Source organism: Mus musculus, chromosome 17, assembly GCF_000001635.26.
Source record: "Mus musculus strain C57BL/6J chromosome 17, GRCm38.p6 C57BL/6J".
In the NCBI taxonomy this organism is placed as follows: Eukaryota; Metazoa; Chordata; class Mammalia; order Rodentia; family Muridae; genus Mus; species Mus musculus.
The window spans coordinates 30,305,366-30,332,203 of NC_000083.6; the positions used below are offsets into that span (position 1 = coordinate 30,305,366).

The window sequence follows — 26,838 nt, forward strand, 5'->3', positions numbered from 1 at the left end:
GAGGTTTTCCGTACTGCTAGCCTGGAAAAATACCCAGCACACAACAGTCACTGGAACTGCACAGGAGGGTGTCGTGCTGTGCATGTGCTGTAAGATTTGCAGGGATTATTTTTCCTTATGTCTTGGAAGATACTGAAACCAACGAATGTCCTTGTTCCACGTTACTGGATTAAGTAGCTTGTCAGATCACAATCTTGTGACCAGAGAGTAGAGATGTCCTATTGGGGAGTAGCTTTTTACCCTGCTCAGGGAACAAGAATGTGCAAAAGCCTCAGAAAAGCCCCACAGATGCAGAAGTTTAATGCTCTTGTTAGGAAGTTATTATTATGTCTAACTACCCTTTAATAACCTGGTAGCTTGTCTCTAAGCTGGAGACTGCATCTGGTTCTGAATTCAACAAGTTTAAGTTAGATTGGTTCTAGGATTACAAATAGCCCTCAAGTCTTAAAATGTGAGAATGTTTCTCTTTTTTCTTTCTTTGTGTGTGTGTGTGTGTGTGTGTGTGTGTGTGTGTGTGGTTTTACGAGACAGGGTTTCTCTATGTAGCCCTGGCTGTCCTGGAACTCACTCTGTAGACCAGGCTGGCCTCCAACTCAGAGATCAGCCTGCCTCTGCCTCACGAGTGTTGGGATTAAAGGTAAGCGCCACCATGCCTGGCTTGTGAGAATGTTTCTTAAAATGTGAGAATGCATCACTGACTATAATATTTAAGCTTTCACTAAAAGTTGAAGCAATAGTGAAGAATTCAAATGTCACATGGGCTCCAGACATTACAGAGAAGCCACTCTGTATCTGCTTCCTGCATAGCCTCTTGAGGCCTAGAGAGAAGGCTCACAGGAACAGTGGGTTCTCAGAGGCTGTGGCCCCCTGTTGCCCTGGATGGCCTAGCAGAGAGGGATCTTGGGAGAACACAACTGGCCCGAGGAGAGAGGAGTGGGTCAGGGTAGGACAGCTTCTGACCACAGGGCTCTTTCACCAAGCCCCAGGGCATGGCCAAGGGAACAGCTTGTCTCTCAAGCCTCTCAGTGTTCAACTCAGGCACTATCAGAGCCATGGAGCTGAGGTGATGGTACACTGGGTTGGGGGGGGGGGCGGGTGTGCACTACTGGGAACGTGGGGAACATGGCTGCCCAGCTCCCAGGCTAGCCTAACACTCTCTCAGCACAAGGGTTGGAGGTACCAGAAAATGCCATGCCGAACCCACAGTTCACATGGCATTCTGGAGCCAAGGTTAATCTACACGGAGGAAATAAATGATGCTATGGCTTTTGTAAATTTAGAGTGTGGTTTTAAAAAGGTTTGTCTGAAATAGAATAAAACTTATCTTCCACTGCTCTTTAGTAGCCTATAGTCAGTGCTTGGGAGTATACAAAATAAACACAGCATTTTAAAATGACATTCTAATCCTTTTACATCTGTTAGGAAGATCTTGGTTCTGCATTCTAGCCCTCCCCAGCTCAGGTCTCCATACTTCAGGGAGAAATGGCAATTCCCCACCCACTCCACCTGCCCTATCTTCTGCTACAACAGGCAAAGGCTAGAGAGCAGAGACCCCCCCAAACTAATTGTGACTGTGAGTCCAGCTTTCTAGGCAATCTTAAGGAAGCCATTTAACCATCCTCGACTTCAATTCTCTATTGTGTGACAAGGAGAGCTGCCCCCTCTTTCTCTCCACCTTCTGTGACACTAGCTGCTCAGTTCGGTGAGGTTTGAGTTTCAGTTTCAAATGAGCTCTTCATGTCGTCCTTCCCTAGTAACCAAGAGCCAGGTCTTCCCTAAGGAATGGTGGGTAGGCCTGGGATTTCAAATCCGAGTCATACAAGGAGATCTGTGTGCTCAGGAGACACCACCTTGCGATTGTAAAAGGATTGGGGAAAGGAAGGAAGAGCCAATAACAATTCTACTGACCTGCAAAAAACTATTAGCACCTGCTAGTGTAATATGCAGCCGGCAGTTTCAGAATAACCGAGAAAGCAGTTCCCTCTGGTCGATATTTGCTGGGGACAGCAATTTCTGACCTACTGAATCAGATCAAGATCATCTGAGTCATTAGAGCAGAGACGTCTTTGTGCTCACGGTCCAGGGCCGAGCAGTCTCTTTTCCTTAAACAAAAGCTTCTGCCCATAGCTGCCTTCCGGGCTGGTTCTGCTTCAAGGTTCCAAGGGCTATCACAACGCAAGGAGTAAATCAAAACTCATTTAAAAAACAAGTCACAGCTGTAAGTGGGCTTACACTTTATCAGCAGTAAGCGACTGTGAGCGAGCGACAAATGCCAGGTGGCTGTCCCACTATTCTTAGGAGAAACAGGAGAAGAGAGGATCAGAAAGAGAGAGGGGAGAAGAGGAAAGGTCCCTCAAGTATTTAGATGGTCTTCAAATGTTCATCATTTCCTTGGGGTGTGCTCGTTGCCAAGCTGACAGATGTTGCAGGAAACCTGCACTGTTCTGAAGAAAGGCTAACCTTTCAAAAGTGGAAGGAGGCGGGGGAAGCCCACCGCTCAGCGAAGAGATGACATTAAACTGGCCAGTAAAGCACCCTTGGCGTGCTGGATCGGAAAGGTGGTGTGATAACCCTGCCACAGAGGACTGGCCTGGGAGACAGCTCATCTTACTATGACTTGCCTTACTCAGAGTGCAAACTGGTCTTTAACCTAAATATTATAATGTCCAAGGCAGTCCAAAGGCTGCTTATTATGGTTTCAAACCGTCATGTCCCTAAGTGATAAGATGCACAGCATTCCTCTGGGGAGTCATGGATAGACCATATGCCTCTCCCCCAGACTCATGCCCACATGCCTTCCCATTCATTCTTCCTTGTCACACTTCACATATACACACATTTGTGCATATATGTATGTATGTGTACACCAAACACACACAGACATACGTGTGCATGTATGCGGTTTTTCAGAGCAGACTTCACAACTGGGTGCAAACTTGCATCGCTCTTCTGTAGTCTAGATCCTTGACATTTCATAAAGAAAGCCACCCAATGGAGGGCTGAGAAGGCTGAGCATTAACTTATGATACGAAGTAGGCTTTGCAAAGCCTAGTCCATTCGAACAAAGCAGCAGCAAGCAAGCACACGCCGGCGCTGCAGCTCTCCTCGCTGTGCGCCCAGTGTCCACACGGCAGAGCCAGCCGTCCTCTTCCTGAGGAGGATGCACCTCTTCTTAGCTCGAAGCTCTAAGCCTCCTGCTCAAAACGCACATGTTCCTGATCGTCACTGCGACTGCTCATCATTTCTCCTGTGCCCTAGTTTCACCTGATGTTTTGTGGGCTTTGCTGAGGGGTGACTCACCCAGTGTCTTCCCATGGAAGGCAGGCAGATTAACTAATCTATCTATTTAGAGATTAACAGTAATGGGACACAAGGAAAATTATACCTCCAGCCTGAAAAACCTGCAATTGCAGAACCATTTCAGAGAAGAACACCTCCATTTATATCAATTATCTTGTTTATCAAAGACAATGGCCTGCCGGCTGCCAGCAAAGAGGTTCAGGGTGTGCAGAGAGGAATAACAGGGCCTCGGAACTAGAGGCTGATAGCCATTTGCCACTTCACTTGGGGAGGTGACGCTCACTGTGACTGTTGTATAACTTTCCCACATTAACTTTGAAATGTCAGAAGCAGGCAGTTAATTGTTTATTATACAAAATGTCACATATGTAAAACACTCCGATACAAAAATTATTAGAACTGATCTTCTACAGAAACCCTGCCTTTCAGCTCCACAGCTTGTTTGTCAGTCTGGAGCTCAGTTTAATTGCCATTATGTAGGCTGTGTGTGCCAGGCAGTTACTGTATAAAGAATAATATTCTCTGCATGCGCTGTGTCTTCAGCTAGTTGAAAAATAAAAATAACATGATATGAAAATTACTATTATGGTTTAAAGTAATATGTCCTCAGAAGAATGGGAGATGCTGGAAGAGCAAAGTCATGAATTCTGATCATGTTATGGCCAAGATTGAGTCCAAAGACTAATGATGCAATGAGGACTGAAGTGGCTAAGCTAAGCAGACTGTGACTACACTGTCCAGCTTTCTCGGCTGCTCTGGGTGATGCAATGTCATGTATCACCCCTGACCTCTGAGTGGTAGAGTCACCTACCTTCAGGAGTTAAGTCTGAGTACCTGGCAAATGTACACAGCCCAAAACTGGCTTCCTGGACTGCCCACTATTCCAATCTTGCCAAACTCACCCTCTGGCAATCTTGTTATGTTTAAGCACAAAGGGCTCTGTTTCCCTCAGGAGCTATAAAAATCAGAAATACGGGAGTAGGGAAGAATCTAGAGAGAAAGGATGTGGGAGGAGCAAACTCAGAAGCATACTTCTATGGAGGCCTGTCCAGGGGACAGGAGGGCTCCTCACTGTCCCATTAGACACACTGTATCCATCAGACCTTTTGTGGCTAGGATGACTGGAGACAACAGGCACTGACTCGCTATGCAGCTGCTGTACAGCTGTTGTGGCACAGAAGGAAAATGCACTATCACACCATTTTGTGCCCATAGTCACTTAATTGCCACCAGGATCAACTCGGTGCTCTGACCTGTAGGACTGTCAGGACAGTGAAAAGATGCTACATAAGGTATCAGCTGTCTAGCTCTCAGTGGGACTATGCAAAGTCACTAATACAAGATCCCAGTCGTAGGAATACTGGGCCTCAGTGATGGGCAGATCTTAACATACAGGATAAGAGAAATGCAAACTAGATGATTCACAGCCCAGAATAGCTCTTTAAAAAAAAATACCCTACAACTGTTAGCCTTATTATTGTGAAAAAAAAACAAAAACAAAAACAAAAAAACAGGCCCACATTAAGGGTATAGTTAACCACACTAGAGCTATTGTTATAAAGAGGAGGGTCCAAGAGTAGAGATCAGGGAGGAACTGTCAAAAAAGAAGGCCTTGGGGCTGGAGAGATGGCTCAGCGGTTAAGAGCACTGACTGCTCTTCCAGAGGTCCTGAGTTCAAATCCCAGCAACTGCATGGTGACTCACAACCATCCGTAATGAGATCTGACGCCCTCTTCTGGTGTGTCTAAAGACAGCTACAGTGTACTTAGCTATAATAATAAATAAATCTTTAAAAAAAAATAATGAGAAGGCCTTGCCCAGACTAGGGGCATACACATGATCTGAGGTCCGTAGTCAATGAAGCTCTGACCTAAAAATTCTTACCAGGAACAGAACAACCCTCCCCAAAGTGGCAAGGTGCGGCTTTCCCACTGTGTTCTAGATCAGAAGCTTAAGGCTCAGAGAGCATCTGTTTTATGAGATGACTTTATTGATGCAGTCAGTTCTCATTAGTTACAAATTCATTAAATTCAAGATATGCCTTGCCTATTATATAAAAAGTCAACAACAGAGTGGAATGGGATTTGGTTCATCGTCCTCAGAAGGAAACACATCATTCTGTCCCCCCATCTCTCCCTCCTCCTCCCTCCCTCCCTTTCTTTTGTCTATTTATCAAGAATCCAGGCACTATTAGAGTAGTACACATATACACATGAGCGCACATGCTCACACACAACCCCACACCCCCACATTCCCTTCTATTAAAAACAATATGAAGAAATAAATAGTTACAGACAAAAATAAGTATTCTAAAAGGAACATTATGGATCTCTGAACATCAAACAAAGAAACTACCTGACCAGTGCTTACCTCAGCAGCACATACACCGACATTGGAACAATACATGGCCACTGCACACAATACAGAGATCATCATGGCCACTGCACAAGGATGCCATGCAAATTCATCAACGGTCCCATATTTTTTTCTGTCCAAGTTACATTTGGTTTTAATTTTTACTAAGTACTATATATAACTAAAAGATTAATTTTTTAAAAAAGAAAGAAATCAAGGAAGCAGAATACAGACCAAGAGAAGAGAGGCAGGGAAGGCTTTTCTAGAGAAGGGACATATAGATAGAAAATTCAAGTTAATAAGAGACTGCCTGAGTGAAGGGGCCAGGCAGGATGAGGGGGCTAAGAAGGAGGGAGCATAAAGAAGGTTCCTGGGAGGATGGCAAGAGCAAAGGCCCCATAGTCTCTCCATGGGAAGAACTGCTGGGATGGGCAGAGCCAGCCAGCCAGCAGAGGAGCTGTACCAGCCTAGGCAAATAAGCTGGCATCAGTCAGTGCAGACCTTGGAGAGGATTCTAAGCATCCCATGGGCAATGAAAGGCTAGATCTTGAGTCAAGATGCCTGATAGACTAACTCACTGAGACGAACTAGAGAGAGGACACGGGGAAGGCCAAACACATTTGACACTGTGGAGGAGAGGAGGTGGCATCTTGCCTTTTGGGGGCAGCAACGTGACAAGGGTACAGATCTGTCATTTTGAATATAGTATCAATATGAAAGTTATTCCTATAATATAAGACATCTCTGATCACAGATATTTTATTGTGTCTCCACAGCTCACTGAGGATTCACTGAGAGGCACTTCCTGTTCTTTATAACAGGCATCTACTGAACATTAATTCATCGGAGCAGCAGCTGGGGAAGTCTGAAGAGGCTCCCAGGGCAAGTGACTCTCGTCAGAAGGGAGGGAAGGGGCACCAAGCTTTTGTAACTATTGCTTGACACCAAAGCCTATCACTATAGCTATCCTGTCAGGGCTGTGGTTAGGGGACAGGCATGTGGCCCCTCTGCAAGGATAACATTTCTGAATGAAAATCTCAATCAATTCGTATTTGCTATTTCACAGATCCATTTCTGGAAGATGCCGATGCGCACATCCTAACACCCTCTGCATTTTTATATCTCGCCTGAGTCCTCTCCCTTTTACTCTGCTTTATTACCATTTTAGTTGATTTCATCACAATTTCATGGAAACAACTTCACTGCGGACCAGCTCCTGTCATTACGGGGCAGGGCTGCAGTCACGGCCCGCATGAGCACTAGGCAGTTTTTATGATAATTTTACCACAGGTAATGTTGTGATTTTTAAGTACATTCTCTCTTGTAGCACTGTACCGATTCCTGTCCTTAGAAAGGTAAGTATCTAATGCAGCTATAAAAGAAACATACCCATCTCCACAATATTAATGAGCCAATAAATTCAAAGAGATGGCTGCGTCCCTGCCTGCCTCACCTAACAGGTTCCCATTTTCATGTCACTGCTTCATTTTACACAAGCCAGTGACCCAACCTCACCCCGTGGCGCAGGACTGTGCAGCAGTAAGGGCCCACTGATGTGGAGACCCCTCCCAAAAACTTACTGCAGCAAGCAATCTGCTTCCAAGGTGGCCAAGTCCTGAAGCTTCCTGTGACTCACAAAAGCACAGCCTGCCGCGCATGTTAGTGAACATGTGATCAGTGAAGCCCACGGCTCCAGGAATTTTCTTGCCAGTCCCCTCTCCCATTTCCAGCATGTTCCCTAACACACAGACAGCACCAGCAAACACTAAATGGCCCGGACTGACAATACACAATTTAAGGGCTCTGGAATGTGCTGAAGCAGCCCTTGAGATCAGCACCAACAAGCTAGGAAAGCTCCCTGCTGGCCATGCCCACACTGTCTTTCCTCACCCAGCCTCTCACAGTCTAGACTTGTGCACAGATGCAAGCACACAGTAGCTGTTCTCCTGTATCCCACAGATTCAACCAGGTTCTTCAGTAGTCGGTTCATTCTAAGGGCCATAGGGTGAGTCGCCCACTGCAGGTGACTCACAAAGAGGACAAGTCTAAGAGTTCTGAGAAACTAGCCCTGTCAGTCACTCAAGCCTTGACTCTCTTCTACAGAAGGTGACAGGGACATCACTTCATTAAGGGCTGGGAAGAGGATTCACTTGGTAAAGAGTCAGATGCAATTATGAGGAGCTCAGCAGGATCTCCAGCATCCGCACAAAAGCCGTGTGTACTGATGTGCTAGGGCGGAGAGAGGTAGATCCCCGGAGCTTACTGGGTAGCCAACCAGACCAAACTGAAGAGCTCAAGGTTCATTGAGAGATCCTGTCTCACACAATAAGGTGAGGAAGCAATCTGAGACACCCACACTGGCAGATGGCCTACTGCATATGCAGCTGCCCAATATCACCCCAATTCAAGCCCACACACAAACACACAGACCCAGTCATCTCCACCCTTTTATATACAATGTTTCACATAGTCACTGAAAACACGTCAAAGAAGAAAAACAATTTAAAAAATTACAGAGGAGCCCACCATCTAGAAACATGCTTACATCTGCAAGCTCTTCAATTGGTGACCTTGCATGCCCTAGAAGTCATATGCTGGAGCTCTCACACTGGCCGTTAACGACAGAACTAAGGTAAACTGAAGGGCCTTATCACACATGACCAGTGCCCTTATAAGAAAGGAAGAGATGCTAGAGAGGTGACCAGACAGGTGAAAGGCCAAGAAAGGACAGAGGGAAAGATGGCCAACTCCACGCTAAGAAGAGAGCTGTCCAGAGAAAGGGAGTGTGCCAAAACTCCAACAGGAGCTTCCAGCCTGCAGAACTGTGAGGAACTGTGGGTCCGGTCCTGTAGCACCCTCCCACTCCATGTTTTTTGTTTTTGTTTTTAATGGCTGTCTTAACAAATGAATAGGTGCATATGTAATGAGGAATATATTATTACCTTTAATTTTAAAATACCAGCATCATTCTGGCTATAAAGGGTGTATCTTCCCTCTATTTTATATTATACTGTGGGCATGTTCTTACACTGTAGGTGACTCTACAGAAATTCTGACATGTGAGTGTGTCATAATCCATTCCATTGTGTCCTTACTGTGGGCTAGTATGTAGCCCTTTCCCTTACTGTATTACCATAAGTAACAGACACTGAAAATTTTTACAGAGGAAATGTTCCTAAGTACTTCCTTGGGATAAATTACTAGAAGTGGAAATATTAGGTCAGGGTTATACTGGCTAAGTTTCTGTCAATTTGACACAACCAAGAGTCGTTTGGGAAAAGAAACTCTCAATTGAGAAAATGCCTGCATAAGATCGGTCTATAGGCAACTCTGCAGTACATTTTCTTTGTTAGTAACAGTGGGCCCAGCCTGTTGGTGGTGGTGCCATCCTGGGACTGGTGGTCCTGGGATCTATAAGAGCACAGGCAGAGCAAGCCATGAGAAGCAAGCCAGTAAGCAGCATTCCTCCATGGCTTCTGCATCAGCTCCTGCCTCCAGATTCCTGCCCTGTGTGAGTTCCTGCTCTGACTTCCTTCAATGATAGCCTGTGATAGAGAACTATAAGCCAAAATTAATCCATACCTCCCCAAGTTGCTTTTGGTCATAGTGTTTCATCCCAGTGAGAAACCCTAACAAGGCAGAAATTGGCGACTAGGTCATGGAGTACTGCTGTGACAGAGCCAGCCATGCTGTTTCAGGGGAGGGCTGAGGCGGTGTTTACAGTGTTGGACTGGGAAATCCACTGAGTGCTCAGAACGTACTGAGCTATCTTGGGAAGATACTGCTAAGAGCTGTGCAGCTGAGGGAGGCCTGGCTTGTGAGACTTCAGAGACATCTGAGAGTCCTTAAAGACTTCATCAGGGCCATTTGAGATTCTGAATTAAGAATCCATGGTTCTGGTCCGCTAGAGGTGAAGAACTGCCTGTGATTAAGAATCCAGATCCACTAAGGTAAACCCTTTGCTTTATTAGGACAGTTGGTGATGTTTGACCAGAGCAGAGAAATTAGCAGTGGTAAAGAAGAGAGCAGCACTACTAAGGATCACATATCTGAAAGAATTTCTCTTCAGAGTCAGCACATAGAAGCTGTAGTTCAGAGAGAGCTTAGGCCACTTGGCAGCCAAACTTGGTAATTTGTAAGAGTCACCCAGAAGGTCCTGGTTTTAAAGGCATGAAGGGGTCATGGAGAAAATAGCTAGGCCCCAGTATCTTATAGGAGACAGCCCAGGATTGACGGGGTCATGGAGAGCGGCTTAGGTTTGGCACCTCGCAGCAGGGTCAGAATCCCTGGAGAGAGCCCAGGAAAGGCTCTTAACAAAGGTATGGCCCAGTTGCAGCAGAAGATGCCAAGATTTTGGAGATTTTAGTACCTTGGGACAAGGACAGCAACAGCTGTGGGCTGCAGCTAGCTTGAGCTATAGGCAAGCTGTGGGTGCCATGGGAGTGAAGAGTTGGGAAAATGGAGCTGCTTCATGGCTTCTTAGAGCCCAGAGGATGTGAGTGGCTCCCAGATGTCAAGCACTGAGCCTTTTACACTGTTGACCTTTGGTTGTGCTTTGATTTAATTATAACTGTGCCCTAGTTCTTCCCTGAAGAAGAAGAACATATTTAACTTGTGTTTTGATTTTAAAAAAAGTCACAGCTAAGAGATTTTGGAATTTTATAGAGATTTTGAAATTTTAGAAAGACTTTGGATATTTTAAAAATATTAAACTTTTATAAAATGTATGGATTTTGAAAGACTATGGAGCTTTTAAAAGTTAAAACATTTTATATTGTAATATTACTATAACATCTTGGGGATAATAAGAAAGGAAAGGTTATGGCTTAGTAAGTGATGTGTTTGTGTGCCAAGTTGACAAGGGGTTAATTGTGGCTAGTTAGTTTTTATGTCGAACTAACATAAGGCAGTGCCATCTTAGAAGAAGGGATTTTTTTTTTTTAAAGATTTATTTATCTTATGTATATGAGTACACTGTAGCTGTCTTCAGATACACCAGAAGACGGCATCCAATCTCATTACAGATGGTTGAGAGTCACCAGGTGGTTGCTGGAATTTGAACTCAGGACCTCTAGAAGAGCAGTCAGTGCTCTTAACCACTGAGCCATCTCTCCAGCCCAGAAGAAGGTATCTTAATTTAGAAAATATCTCTATAGGATTGGCTGTAGGCAAGTCTGCAGGGCATTTTCTTGACTAATGATTGGTGTAGAGACTCAGCTCACTGTGGGCAGTGCCATCTTGAGACAGGTGATCCTGGATGGAATAAGCAAGCAAGCTGCCTGAGCAGCAGAGTAGAGCTGCCCCTGGAGGAGACGTTGTGGATGAGCCAGCCTGGAGGAAAGACTCCTCTCAGAGTCTTCCAAGTGTTTCACCTAGAACGCCTCTGACAAGATTTCGGAGTCATCCTTGACAAGCTGATTTTCAAGCTCATTGGAAATGAAAATTTGAAAGAATAGCCTAAGATTTTTTTTTTTTTTTTTTTTTTTTTTTTTTTTAGGGAAATGAGTAACCATGGGCGTAGATGCTCAATATGACATAAAAAAAAGTTCATAATACAGAAAAGCTACAATAGATATGTAAAGCCATGGTATATGCTCTTCTTTCAATGAAAGGAAAGACTAAATAATTTATAAAGAATTTCAAGATAACTAGTCATATGTTTTAGAATTAAGGTTAAATCTTTTCCTGAAACCAAATGTAACGAAACGTTAAGTGGATTAAGATGGAAATACGAAATTCACATACACCCAAGAACGGCAGCACTACAGTTGACCTCTGGCCTCTACTTTAGCAGGACATGTGTTTTTATATTGTGAGTTGGGTGGAGGAGGGCTGTGTGTTATTAAGTGAATTACAAAATCTAGAAGCAAGAAAGCAAATGACTGACAGATAGGATTGATACAAAATCCAAACCTTCTGTACAACAAAGATAGCATAAAGAGCTAATTCAAAGTCTAGAAGATATTTGTAAAAAATTTCAAAAGCACAGAATAAGTGTCCATAATGCATAAATTACTAGAAAAGTTGAGCAGTCAAAGAGCATATGAAAAGGAAATTCATTTAAAAAGAGAAATAGGGGCTGGAGAGATAGCGCAGTGGTTAAGAGTACTTGATGCTCTTGCAGAGGATGTGGGTTTGAGCCAGAGAACCCACATCTGGCAAATCACAGCTACCTGTGACTCAAGTTCCAGGTGATCTGATGCCCTCTTCTGATATCCATGGGCACCATATACTCAAGTATACAAACCCACATTCACACACAACATTTATATATAACTATTAAAATTTAAATATTTAAGGGGATAGGAAGCACAAAGGATATTCAGTCCAATCACTAGAATAAACCAAAGTTAAAACAGAAATATTGTATTTTACTGAATGTACCCCCATACTGCTGTACTTTTTAAACTGTAAATTAATAATTTATAATTATATGAGTTTAAGTAGTACCAAGTAGTGCTATGGTTTACCAATACAAATAAAATAATTAAATCAGTTATTGTTTCTTTTATTTCAAATATTTTAACTTTTTTGTAGTGAACAAGTTTGAAATTTCCTCTTTGCAATTTGGAGTTTATAATAACTATACTTACCATGTTGGGCAATAGAGAAACTTGCTCTTTCTGTCTGAGACTTTCTACCACTCGGCAATCACGTCCATGCTCTCCCACCCAGCCTCTGTGTCCACTGTTCTACTCTGCCTCTGTGGATCCACAGGTGAGTGACACATGTCTGCCTTCTCTATGCACACCTTGCTCTGCCCAACATGACCTCCAGTTCCATCCATGCTGCCACATGACAGGATTTGCTTCCCTCAACATCTGACTCTAATCCAGCACTGCAGGTGTCTCTGAAACTGACTTAAAATCTTTTGAGTAAATCCTCAGAAGGGAGGTTGCATTGGAAGGTGACTTGGTTTTGATAGACCTCTGTGGTTTTCATGGTGACCTGGTGTTGGTAGGATGTCCATGGTTTTCATGGTGACCTGGTTTTGGTAGGATGTCTATGGTTTTCATGGTGACCTGGTTTTGGTGGGATGTCTATGGTTTTCATGGTGACTTGGTTTTGGTAGGATGTCTGTGGTTTTCATGGTGACTTGGTTTTGGTAGGATGTCCGTGGTTTTCATGGTGACTTGGTTTTGGTAGGATGTCCATGGTTTTCATGGTGACCTGGTTTTGGTAGGATGTCTATGGTTTTCATGGTGACTTGGTTTTGGTAGGATGTCCATGGTTTTCATGGTGACTTGGTTTTGGTAGGATGTCTGTGGTTTTCATGGTGACCTGGTTTTGGTAGGATGTCTGTGGTTTTCATGGTGACCTGGTTTTGGTAGGATGTCCATGGTTTTCATGGTGACTTGGTTTTGGTAGGATGTCTATGGTTTTCATGGTGACTTGGTTTTGGTAGGATGTCTGTGGTTTTCAGTACTGCTTACTCACCTTCCTACTGGTAACAGGTGTGGGGTCCCTCTCTCCACATCCTTATCAATAGTCATTCTTCTATATTTGATAGCAGCTATCGTGACAGGGGTGAGACAGAGTTCACTGGCTTTGAATCTGCATTTCCCCAGTGAATAGGGACTGAAAGCACCTTCTTCTATTGGCCTTTTGTATTTCTGCAATGAACTGTCCATTTGGGTTCATGGCATACACTTTTTAACTGCTTGGATTTTCTTTTTTCTTGCTTTTGAGTTGCTTTATCTCCTCTTCATACATTCTGGGCATAAGCCCTATCAGGTGTATGGTCTATAAATACTTTCTTTCCATCTAAAGATCAACTCTACACTTGTTAGTTGTTGACTCTGGTGGACAGAAGCTCTTTAGTTCCAGATAGCTTCATTTGTCGCCTTTGCTTCTCTTATATTTGTTTTAGGGGTTAAGGAAAAAAAAAAAAAAAGAACAATCCCAACATTGTCCAAACCAATCCATAGTTTCTCTTCCTATGCTCTGCTACCCCAGATGTTTTCGTTATTGATTTTATAGTCTCTGATCTTATGCTTAAACCTTAATTCCTCTTAAGTTGATCTGTGTGTGTGTTTTCTCTGAAGAGTACGATTGGCACAGAGGTCAAGTGCCAACTGTCTGTACATGCGTGGGTTCCTCTCCAGGTCCTTTATTCTCTATACGTGAGTATGTTTCTTTCCTGACTGCCTCATGTATCTACAAGTCTGCTCCAGCATCAACAGCACATATCCTTTAGTGCGCAGTGTTAACTTTCATATACGATGCTAACAGTCCTCATTCATTCACTTTCTTTTCTTCCTCCAGTGTCAGATCTAACAACCTTTTAACTTCATATAAAACCTTTGGCATGTGTTTACTTAGGGGGCCATGAGTGGTCAGTATCCCCAAAGCTAAGGATTACACCTACAATCTACGGCAGTTTCCCTCCTTTGCTGTAACCCACCCCGCTCATGCTCTCGGCAGCAGATCTGGCCAACACTCTGATTTATGACTTTCTTTTGTTCTATGGCACATAACCACTCCCACACAGAAACACATTACTAGGGCACAGAGTGGCCCACTGGGAGCAGTTCTGCTGAGAAATGAATGATGTGCTGAGGACTGGTGAGTCACCTGAGCTTTTTACCTCCTTTCTACTCCATAAGGTCTAGCCTGGTCATGCCCAGCACCAGGAACTCCTCTACCCCATCCCCTAAGCCTAGGCTGGGCTGTGCAACTCACCTGCTGACCCCTCCCCATACACAACTGCTTCAGTGTTGTTGCTCTCCTCTGCTTTAGTCATTCTCCTCGATGAGCACAAGTGATCCTTCCAGAGAGAAACTACACGGTGACAGACTCATAACAAATGTCTGCTTAAAGCCAAGTAATTTACAGTAGCTCAACTGGTTAAGTTTCACTGACAGAACTAGCCTTCATATCTAGTTTGATGAACTGGGTCTGAGAAGGACCACAGTGGAAACTCACTGGCACCATCCTAAGAAACCCTCTGCACTAAAGCCCTCAAGGCCCCTTGCCAAGTCTGTTCCTTCTAGTTACACTCTCATCTTCATATGCTAATGAACTCCCCTAAGCCCAAATCTATGTTTCTGTGGCAGGGGACTTATTTTTCTAAGCAAAATTACAAAGCATACAAGTTATGATACATCATAGTTTAATGGGCACAAAGACCCCTTGTGGCCTGATTTCTAACTTTCTGCCTTTCTTGAAGCATTTCAAACATACTATCACAATCCCAAACTACCGTTAGGTGGGCATCACAATCGTAGCCACCTACTCTCCCTCCTGCATTCTGCCCCTTGGAAAGAAATACATATAGCCTATTTTTGTTACTAGATAAATTAGCATGCTTGTTATGCTTTGTTACATGTATTCAGTTCAAGATCTAACCTAAACACCATTCTTCACAAAGCACTCAGCAAAGACAATATGTTGAGGGCCCCTCCCATTACCACTGAACACCCACCCTTTCCCACACTCTGTTCTCTAAGCTGTGGATTTCCACTTTGCCAAGGTGCCTACCAACTCTGACACAGATGGCATGTTTCTTGTAGAAGCCTTGAAGCTCTTGAATGCCCTTTACCAGCCTGGCTTCTTGTTCTGCCAACAGAAGAAGCTGGTGATAGACTGAGGGAGGAGGTTTGTTTCTCAGTGATGCTGAGAGCAGCCGAGTCAGTGCCCCTGTTTAGAGATAACAGCCCAGGGCAGCAGCAGGGTAGGCACGAGCATCCCAGGCTTCTGTGGGAGGCTTATGCTTTTGGCTTACTTGGGGCAACTGCTACTAGGAACCACAACAGAAAGCCATTGGTCTCCCTGGCCCTGTGCAGGCAGACACAGAGGAACATCCTGGTCTCATGATGAGATCTTCTGTCCTTCCATGATTTAAACAGTTTAAAGAAGCCTGTATTTCGAACCTGGCTCCATGCTCTAGTTAGCATCGCTCATGGAGCATGAAGAGCGTGAAGGTCGAGGAAGGAAGTGGCCTTATGACAGCATTCATCATTCAAAGCTCCTAAAGACCTTAAGAAAAGAGACTAGATTCTTAAACCGCCCAAACACTAGCTAGCGTTTACTGCTCTCCCAGGTCTTCTAAGAGCTAGTCTATTCATCTAGAAGACTCATAAGAGAAAGCTATTTAAAAACTAAAAAAGAAATGCAAATGGTCCTTAAGCATATAAAAAGAAGCTTGATTTCCCTCCTCAGAGAGCTACAGCTAAACTGCACTGAGGTCTATCTCTTCGCTAAAATATGAAACCCCACAAGTGTGACAGCGCGCCCCATTGGCACAGCCGTGGGAGCGTGGTTCACTGTAAACCGTGAAAGTCTGCAGAGTATCTCCTCTATAAAGGTGAACGCCAATGTATTTAGCAAAACTCCATGGTATTGGATTGTGAAAGCCCTCTTGTACAAATCTGTCCCAAAAGTATATTGGCAAAAATGGGAAAAGATTACTGTGCAAGTCAATTCAAACCATGTACAGCAGCAAGACTGAAAACAATACAAAGGGTCATCCACAGAGAACCCGCTACGAACACCATTCATCTACACAGAGTGCGATGGAGCTATAAAAAGAAATGAACAGTATGCTTCTACATCTTAGCTCTTGCGTATGTGTTAAGTGCCATGAACTGAAGTTCTCAGAATCAAAACCTACACACATATTAAAGATTCTACAAGGCTGACTGGCTGATCAGAACTTCCTAATTATGGAGAGTTGAAATGAAGGTCCAGAGCAAAATTTACCTTGGGCAATCTCTGCTCCCTTTCCAGTCATCCATCGCCTGTCTCTGTGTCTAACGTAGCATCCTAGCCACTATCAGGTAGGTGAGCCTTTGAATATGTTAGCACTCACCAGCTTTCACCGACACAGGCTAAGCACGAAATCAGGGAGATTCCAGAACTACTGCAGAGGTCTTAGGCTCTGCTGTTCCCACTGTTCTCCCCAATGCAGATGGCAAACACGCCATGACTTCCTTTCGTCCCGTGGTTGTAAGAAGTTCATGCAAGCATGCATATGTTGGAACACTTCCCCAGGGGCACAGCCACTCACATCAGGCCCAGAATAAACTGCCCTCCTCCATTTTAGCTGAGAGCTGAAATATGGGCCAAAGGAAGATCCTGTCTCACTCAAAATGCCACCTTGCCCCTTGTCCCACCTGTCTATAGTGCCTTCTTCAGTGGGTGCTATAAGTTCTTCCTGGGCTCAGACCCCTTTTCCAGGCCGTGGTCTGCTGGTAGAGTCTGAGCTGGTTGCTGGCCATTCTCTTACTGTGTTCACAGCATTTGATCAGAACATTCCATCACTAGCATCGTCCCTTTGCTGGTTTCTACAAGTGTCCAGGACCATGGCTTCTTACGCAACCTGGCACTTTTTTTTTAGTTTAGAAATCCCATGGCTGCCTGAACATAAAGACTCCAATAGGGTGGAGGAGTCAGGGGAAACACCTCAGCTTCACCGAAAATCTATAACATATCCCACTGCTTTCAACTCCAAAGAGCAATATGTTGTCATAGGCTTCCCATGAAGACTCACATGAAGGGTGTCCTCCTACTGTGTGAGCCCTGCACATTCCTATGAATATACAAGATAAACTTGAGACATGCTGAGAGGGGCCGACCTTGGGGTGAGACTATTCCCATTAATGCAACATAAGTTTGATCCAAAACACATATCCTACCCCAGCTATTATAGAAGGTTCTTTTTTTTTTTTTTTTTTTTTGAGAAAGAAAAAAAAGACACTAAAAATGGGAAATTGAAATTCAAGAAGGAGAAAGTGTTTGGTAGTCAAGTTAGTCTTGTGTTTGACAGTTCTGGAAATCTAACTGTCTTAGGGTTTTACTGCTGTGAATAGACACCATGACCAAGCCAACACTTGAAGACAACATTTAACTGGGGCTGGCTTACAGGTTCAGAGGTTCAGTCTATTATCATTAAGGTGGGAGCATGACAGCATCCAAGCAGACATGGTGCAGGAGGAGCTGAGAGTTCTACATCTTTATCTGAAGGCTGCTAGCAGAATACAGGCTTCCAGGCAGCTAGGTGAGGGTCTCAAAGCCCACACCCACAGTGACAGACATACTCCAACAAAGCTACACCCACTCCAACAAGATCACAGCTTCTAATAGTTCCACTCCCTGGACCAATCATATATAAACCATCACACTAACCTATGTATTTTTTAATAGTGAACAATTGGTATCTATGAAAACAAATGTGTACACGAGACTAAAAGTCCTAGGAAATAGAACTAAAGATTATAAATGGGCACACTAAGGAATTTAAAAACATTTGAGAAATGATGAAACAGCTAATTTACAAAATATGAAAGAGAATTTTGGAAACTAAGACAAGAAAAAGATGTTTAAAAACAAGAAGTTAATAAACTTTTAGAAGCTGTGTCAAAACTGATGGATTTTCAAGAATATAATATTTCTGGTCGCTGCTCATCCACAGTTGTTCCTTGCCTCCTATTGTCTGTGACCCTCCCCCCCACTCCCTTCTCTAGGAATCCCCAAGTGTAACAAATTCTGTATCAGAGGGAAAGGCTCTTCTGGCCAAGGTCAGGATGCACCCTGGACAGAGCCTGGCTAAACCACTGCACATGGTGGCCTGAGCCATGGCAGGAGTCTCTAGGACTTGCTAACCAGTTTCCATAACCTCACCGATCTATAAAGCAGCCTCTTCTGACTTTTACTAAAAATGTCCATTTTAAGGGCATATCCTGCTCTACCAATTAGCTCTTAAAATGGAAAAACATCTGGCTAAGTCTGCATGACAGGCTTCACTCTGCAGACCTTCCTCTGGGTCTCTGACAACTCAAAGGCAGACACTGAGGCTGCCTCCTTGTTCTCATGAGGCATGTACTGGGCTCTGAGCTAACGTATCTGTGTGATGACTACATTGTACTCATGATGGCTGGTGAGTTTACTAATGCTTTGGGGTGTAATGTTAACTGCTGACCTGTTAACCTGTGTTTACTACTAGATATTGTTGTGGGAAAATATAATTCATAATGTCTTAAGACTTACAACTAAAAGAAATTTTATAGGTCTTTAATTTTTTGCCCTTTTAACTATTTGAATCATCTCTTCTTTTTAAATTGCTAAGTTTGTTTTGACAGTTAATATGAAGTTTATATCACCTTCTGCTTTAATATAATGTGTGTAGCACCTTGGTCTATCAGTATGATGTTTCAAATGGCTATCTGTAGATAGATGTTGTGGGATATATTTTCATGATAAAATTCCTGCCAAGAAAGAGTGTAGTTAAGCAAGCACTCATGTAAACATGTTCCATAAGCCTTTCAGATCATACAGTTAACAGGAATTTCAAGTGTGCCCCTCCCCCAGCTAAGGCAGTGCTAAAATGCTAGCCTAGGTCAGTTGTCCCAGACACTAATGACTAAGAAATGATGCTGCAGGGCAGAGACAGAGAGAACCATCAGTGCTCACTGATGAAATGACTGCAAGGACCAAGCAACCCCAAGTCCATCCTTAGGCCACTGACATTATCTTTCAGTTTAAAAAGAAGCTGGGCATGGTGGTGCACGCCTTTATTCCCAGCACCTGGGACGTAGAAGCAGAGGGATTTCTGAGTTTCAGGCCAGCCTGGTCTACAAAGTGAATTCTAGGATAGCTGGGGATGCATGGTGAGATGCTATCTCAATAAACGAAAACAAACAAACAAAATGTAAATAAAATAAAACAAAAATCATCAGACAAGGGGTCTGAGAGACATAAACAATCCTGATTAAACTTTTTATTTTTATTAAAAAGTTCATTTATTTTACATATGTGCCATGCATGAGAACATGTGAGCATGTGCACGTGAGCCCTAGAGCACCTGTGGAGATCAGAGGACATGGGAGTCAGTTCTCTCCTTTCACCACGTGGCTCCTGGGACAGAACTCCAGCCATCAGGCTTTACCTGCTGAGCCACCTAATTGTCTCAGAGATTTGGAGTATTCTTTTGGGGGTTTATGGAGGATGGGTTGAGAGGCAGGGTCTTCCTGTGTAGCTCTAGCTGGCCTCATAGACTTAAGTCCTTTATTGTTTGAGGGAACAAGGTCTTTGGGAGACGGCTGCTGCTGCCCTCATCTGGAGGACTATTTGTCTTGGGTGGCTTTTTTGTTTGTTTGTTTGTTTGTTTGTTTTGTTTTTTCGATATAGGGTTTCTCTGTATAGCTCTGGCTGTCCTGGAACTCCCTTTGTAGACTCAGAAATCCACCTGCCTCTGCCTCCCAAGTGATGAGATTAAAAAGGCGTGTGCCACCATGCCCGGCTTGGGTGGCTTTTTTATTCTAGAATCTGGAGTGACTGAAGATTAGGACAATCACTTGCCTCTGTGTGTGGGTGAGAGGGTATGAAATGGATAGACGGACAGCCACTTTGAGTGATTAACAGGCTTAAACACAGTCAGTGGGATCTGACCCCAGAGCAGGACACACACACAGAATGAGGGCAGAGATTTCGGACATTTACCCTCCTTTTACCTTGTGACCCAAAGGAGACAGTTCTAAGTGCCTGTTAAATCTTTATCAAGGTAAAAAAAAAAAAAAAAAAGCAGACGTTTCACTGGGGCTCTTCACATTTTCTGATGCTGCTTCTTGGTTTTCACTTATAAAGAGTAATTTTATTAAGTAAAATTCTTTTTAAATTCCATAGTCAGAATTAATTATTAAAAGTTATTAAAAATCCGAAGGGTCCAAGTTAAATAAAGTGATATAAAAGAAAGATCTGATTTTCTGTTCACAATCGTACCCTTCGCATCAGCAGAATAGCAACGAAGAGGCATAGAGAACAAGGACTCTGCGTTGCCCCTGCAGGGCTGGGGCATAGGGAAGGTGTACTGGCTAGTTTTGTGTCAACTTGACACATTTGGAGTTATCACAGAGAAAGGAGCTTCAGTTGGGGAAATGCCTCCATGAGATCCAGCTGTAAGGCATTTTCTCAATTAGTGATCAAGGGGAGAGGTCCCCTTCTGGGTGGTGCCATCTCTGGGCTGGTAATCTTGGTTCTATAAGAGAGCAGGCTGAGCAAGCCAGTAAGGAACATCCCTCCATGGCCTCTGCATCAGCTCCTGCTTCCTGACCTGCTTGAATTCCAGTCCTGACTTCCTTTGGTGATCAACAGCAGTATGAAAGTATAAGCTGAATAAACCCTTTCTTCCCCAACTGCTTCTTGGTCATGATGTTTGTGCAGGAATAGAAACCCTGACCAAGACAGAAGGCAACACCAAGCTTGTATGTTTTGACATTGGGCTTGAAGTCTCCTCTTATGAGAAAGGCAGTAGGAAAAATTCTGTTAAAAAAAAGTATTCCTACTTGGGGCATTCCTGCTAAAGCATAGCATGGTTGTGCTGCTTACTCTAATAGACAAATATTAAAGTGCATTTGTAAATTCTGGCCATGCTGGCGTAATGAACAAAGGCCCTACAAAAAGTGCCTGTCAAACTGACTGAAGCGTTGACTGTCTCAGGCAAAGACACTCCCATTAGTTGCACTAAATCTAAGATCTCTCTTTTGAAAAACACCAATTATCTCCTAATAAAATAATTACTAAGCATCCTCCAAAAATAGACAAAGCACCATGTAGTCTCCCTCTGCTAAAGGGAGACATAACACACTACTACAAAGGACTTTCAGACATGGTAACTGAGTCAGCAGGGCAGTGCACACAGTAACTCAAGCCCTAGAGGGCTGGAGGCAGGGCAATCAGGAGTTCAAGGTCATTCTTAGCCACAAAGTGAATTTCAAGTCAGCTTCAGAGAGCTTACACAGTGTCTCAAACAAAAAAATAAAAATGAAGTGAAATAAAATATGCAAAAACACATACAAAAAGGTAGAAAATTGATTACAAAGTCTATAGGGAGCTCCCAAGAGATAAATAAAATTTCATTTTATTTATTTACATTTCAAATGTTACCCCCCTTCCCAGTTTTCCCTCCACAAATCCCCCCTCCCCTCTGAGGCAACTCTTATAAAGGACAACATTTAATTGGGACTGGCTCACTGGTTGTGAGGTTCAGTCCATTATCATCAAGGCAGACATGGTACAGGAAGAGCTCAGAGTTCTATATCTTCATCTGAAGGCCACTAGGAGAAGACTAGCTCACATGGATCTAGCCCACAGTGACACACTTCCTCCAACACGGCCACACCTACTCCAACCAGGCCACACTTCCTAATAGTGCCACTCCCTAGGCCAAGCATATTCAAACCACCACAGAAAGCATTGGGCATGGAGTAGAGTTCATGGTTCCAAAGGGTTAGAGTATGTGATCATCATGACAGGGCATTGGCAGCAAGCAGGCAGGCAGGCAGGCAGGCAGGCAGGCAGGCAGGCAGGCAGGCAGGCTCTACAGCAGCAGCTGAGAGCTTACATTCTTATCCACAAGCACAAGGTAGAGAGCGCTAACTGGGAATGGTTGGCATACCCCCTCCAAAAAGGTGACACTTCCTAATCTTTCCCAAACAGCTTCAAAAATTGGGGATCAAGAATGCAAATACATGAGTCTATGGGCCAATTCTCATTCAAAGCGCGACACCTGCTATGCTACAGAACTGGATTGTTTCTTACCAACAAGCCAACTTCTGAGAACCCTTCCACAGGGATTTCACCTTCCACTACATCTACAGCTGAGAGCTTCAAGTAACTAAACTCACACCTCTGGGAGGGCTGCAGGTGGTAGTGGCTTGCAGTTAAGAGCACTCACAGAGTGACTGCAGAGACTGAGTTCAGATCTTAGTACGTGCATAACATGTAAAGCCTGTGTGACTTCAGGTTCGAGGGAGCTAACAGCCTTTCCTTGCCTCTGTGACACTAACATGTGTGCACACACTCACACAGACTAATATAAATACATCTCAGAAATCCCTTTGACAGCATTTCAATGAACCCTGTCTCTTTTGCATCACATTCCTTAAGTCTTTTTATATTTAGGAATTTTTAAACAATTGTATGAGTTATTTGGAATCTCTATGGGTATGTTTTCCTAAATACACAAAACAGTGCTGATATTTTTCTGTGAAACTGAGGATGAGATGATATTATGGCCTCTTATTAATCAAGTTTTTGTTATGACTGTTTGCATGTCCCCAAGACTTCTTACTTTGAAACATAATATTAAAAGTTCAAACTTTTCACTAACTTCAAAAAGAATCCCTCAGTATAAGTGTAATGTGGGGGGCGGGATTTTAGATTGGGTGATTTTAAATCTTACACCATAGCTCCATTTTTGAGGTATCTGTCTTAAACTCAAATACAACATCTTAAGTGGGCACAGCCGACTGGATTGCTTTGCTGCCACTGACACTAGCACTGTTAAGGTATCGGCAGCAACACAATCGTACTTAGTAGTTCTGGTGGACAACCAAAAGAAGCGACAAGAGACCGTATTGTTTGGGGGGCTTCTAGGCCCTTCTGGCAGTATGGATACCTGACATTAGGGCTTCTATTTAGTGACCTGTTCCTTCTAGGAACATGCAGAGAGCTGGAAGCATCCTTGCAGGGTGGGTAGGTTTCATGTGCCTGATGGTGCTATGTGGGCTGCTGGGGAACAAAGGCATCAGCGATCTCATGTAGAGGGGAACTCTGAATCTGTAAGGCCAGCCTGGCATGGAGACAGGTATGCATTGGTGCAATAGGAACATGACGTTACGGGCATTAGCCACTCGCCAGCACTGATCAGATCTGAGGCCCATTCCTTCAGTGAGAGGAGATCCATCCCTAGAACCATAAGCCCTGTCAAAAGCCCATGACTAAGGTAATCTTAAGCTTCAGGGAGGAACCTCCGACCACTGTTTGGCTAAACTGATATAACATCGAACTGTCATCTGAACACCTGTGTTTATACATCTCTGGAAACAAGCGTTACTTATCAGCTTTAATCAGAGAAGCCAGTCTCTGCAGAGAGAAGAGATGAATGCAAAAACCCATGACTCTGCAAGACACTGAGAATAAAGGATGCTGAGGGCTCAGTTCTAAACAAGATGTTTATACTACGTTAAGTCCAGGGAACATCACAGAAGAGGGAGAAGAAAGAATCTAAGAACCAGGAGACAGGGAGAGGGGCTGCAAAATGCCACTGCAATCGTGAACTCCCAGCAGCCGCCCTTACTGGCAGAGGCCTCCGCACTGAAAGCAGAATGACAGATGGACCAACTGTAAGCTGAAGTGCCGAGCTGCATGGAGCAGTGTCAATTAGCTTCAAGATACATTTTCTTATACAGTTTGATATATACCCTAGAACACCATAAATGATTGTAAAAAATCTCACACCATTTTCAGTAATGACATGGCCCATGACAGCACTGGTACTGTTATTCTTAGACTGTTTTATATTAAAAGGAATAGAGTGGGTGAATTATTGTGCTGTATCAGTGGTAACTAAGGCTGAATATGGAGAAAAGGAGGTGGAAGATAGAAAAAAGGGGCAAAGTGAATTTGAATTAGAAGTTTCAGGGCATATTGATACATTTACCTGTTATAGATAGGATATATAACAAGGCTATGAGCATTCATTTCTTACTTCTGCAAACAGAAATAAAGACAGTAGCAAGCACTATCTATTGTGTATACACTACGTTTTCAAATCTCACTTCTATCTAAACAAAGTGAGGGTTTCTTAAAGAAATGGCTGGTTTCAGACCCAGGGCATGAATGGTACAAGATGACCCAGGTGTAGTGTGCCAAGCTGCAAATCTAAGAGCTATTCAGAAATGCTGAGTTTCATCAGCAAGTCCCAAGGTCCAGTCTAAGATGAGAGTGTCTGAAGTCCAATGGTAAGTGGTTTTTTGGTTGGTTGGTTTGTTTTCTAAAGTTACATGGCTAGGGAGATGGCTCTGCAGCTAAAGCACCTGTAGGCTATTATGAGGAGCTGAGATTAGATCCCTATGTAAGAAACTGGCCAGAACAATGCACTCCTGTAATCCACCTACGGAAGCAGACACAAGTGGGCCCCCAGCCCTTGCTGCACAACCAGCCAAGCCAGTCAATGAGCCCCAGCTTAAGTGAGAGACCTACCTAAAAAACCAAGGTGGCGAGGAATAGAGGAAGACACAGAGCAGTTGACCTCTGGCCTATATACCACAATCACACACATAACACAGATAGAACAATGAAAAAGTTACCTGTGTGCAACGCTGTGTAGCACTTCCCCTAAGAAACCCCAGGAGTCTATGTCTCTGTCACACTTGGAGGATGCTAGGGAGCTACTTGGTCAGTTTGAAAACTGTCACAGAAAGGAAACATGACGTGACATTGACCCTACTTTCCCAGGAAAAGTACAGCTCAGGATTAGCAAACCCTAGAGAAACGCTGGATCTCCATCACTTTCTAGCTACCAAAAAAGATAAGACTTGGAACAGTATTCTGACCTCCCAAATTATGAAGTAACAGATTTAAAAAAAAAAAAAACATCAATGGATGGAAATATCCAAGAGAGAGAGAACCTTAACTTCTGTGTGTTTCATAATGGCAGAGAACACACAATGGTACCTGTGGAGCAGAATTATCTAAAATTAACAGTAAAATCTGACTAGGCTTCTAACTTCCCTTATCACAAGAAATGCAATGGATTAGCATGGGTTCAGTGACCAAAATCCAGGCTTGTCAGTTACTCTGTTGACAAAAGCCTCTTCCCTCAATGAACCATTCCCAGAGAAGAAGGTGGTCCTTAAGGGGAGAGAGGCATGGAACTTTTATCTCAAGTATTCTGGGATGGGTCCTGGGCATGGAACTCAGGGCCTTATGCATGCTGAGCTGAGCAAGCATGGTGGCATGAAATGACACCCCAGGCCTGTTTTCTCCCCCTTGAATTCTGATTTGAGTAACTTATAAAATACAGATTTCCTCATTAAAGACAACAAAACTATTAGGAGACATTTTAATACTGGCCGACCACTTAATATCTTAAGAAATTACTATTCAAATGTAAGGAATTATAATGGCATTATAATATGAATACTAACTTAGTACAATAAAATATTTACAGATGAAATGATACAAAAATGGGACTGACTTCAAAACAAGCTGGTGATGGGACTGGAGAGATGGGCTCAGTGATAAAAGAACTGGCAGTTGCCAGCACCCTCATGGTGGCTCACAACCATCTATAACTCCCTTTACTGGCCTCTTATGGGACCAGGTAAACAGATGGTACATAGACATATATGCAGACAAAGTATGCATCCAATACAAATAACAACCTGGAGGAGAGGAAGCTGTAGATAAATAAAGCTGGCTGTGAATCGTTCACTGAAAACTGGTAGAGACTCCAGTCTTTGAGTGAGTAACTACTGAGATGTTCAGAGTGATTGTGAATGTGGAATCTGACTAGGGAAAATGAGCCCTTGGCAAACTTGCTCAAAAACACAAAGTGGAGCACTTAAGAGCACCATGCTCAGGAGGGAGGCCAGGGACTTGTGAAGCAGTAGTCGCTTCTGCTCTAACTATTGCTTCTCGGCCTCGCTGGTAAGCCAAGTTAGGATTTCCTGCAACTCTTCCTAACATGGAGGTGACAGTCACCATAGACCCATTCTGCCAGGAGAGAAGAAATCTGAGCAGGACCCACAAGCAGCCACCAAGACAGAGCAGCAGCAGCAGCAGCAGCAGCAGCAAGCTGGTATGATCTAGCAAGGGTCAACCCAGGGCCAGGGGAACCTGACCAAGCTGACAGCTTTCCTGCTAAGCTGTGCACGTGAAGCAGCATGAGGAGGAACCCTGCCATCAGAAGTCAGGCTGCAATGCCACACACGGACAATCTCAGCATGAGACGCACAGACAAGGGGATTATGAGTTTGGGGGGGGTGTCTATAAAACCAAACAAAACCTAAACAACCCCTCAAACAAAACAAAACACAGAAAGGAAAGAAACTCTTGATGGGAAAAGATAAAATGCACAGAGTTCTCGGCATCCCCTTTGCTCCATTGCTTCTTGGCATCATAACTTTTAACATTAAGATCTGATCTTAAAACACACAGACATTTTAAAGTCATTGTGAAGGTCTATAGAAAAAATAGAAGACTCATACCTGTTAAAGACAGAGGACTGAGAAAGAGTCTGTGGATCTACAATAGGAGACATTGCCATTCTATTAGCTATTCACAGTTATTTGGTTCCTCTCCTAATTCATTCCAGCCATAACAATCTCAGGTTGACTGAGTGGCTCTCAAGGAGGTATCATCTAAAAGAATTTGCCTTTGGGTACATCTGAGTCGCCACCT

The 26,838-nt window shown here is 43.6% G+C and overlaps 1 protein-coding gene and 1 pseudogene across 6 annotated transcripts in view; one reads left to right on the forward strand and one right to left on the reverse strand.

Moving 5' to 3' along the window:
• Btbd9 (BTB (POZ) domain containing 9) overlaps positions 1-26,838 on the reverse strand; it is a 367,098-nt gene that overhangs the window by 89,842 nt on the left and 250,418 nt on the right. The gene's annotated exons all lie outside the window — the stretch shown is intronic.
• Positions 5,663-5,786, forward strand: Gm25049 (annotated as a pseudogene).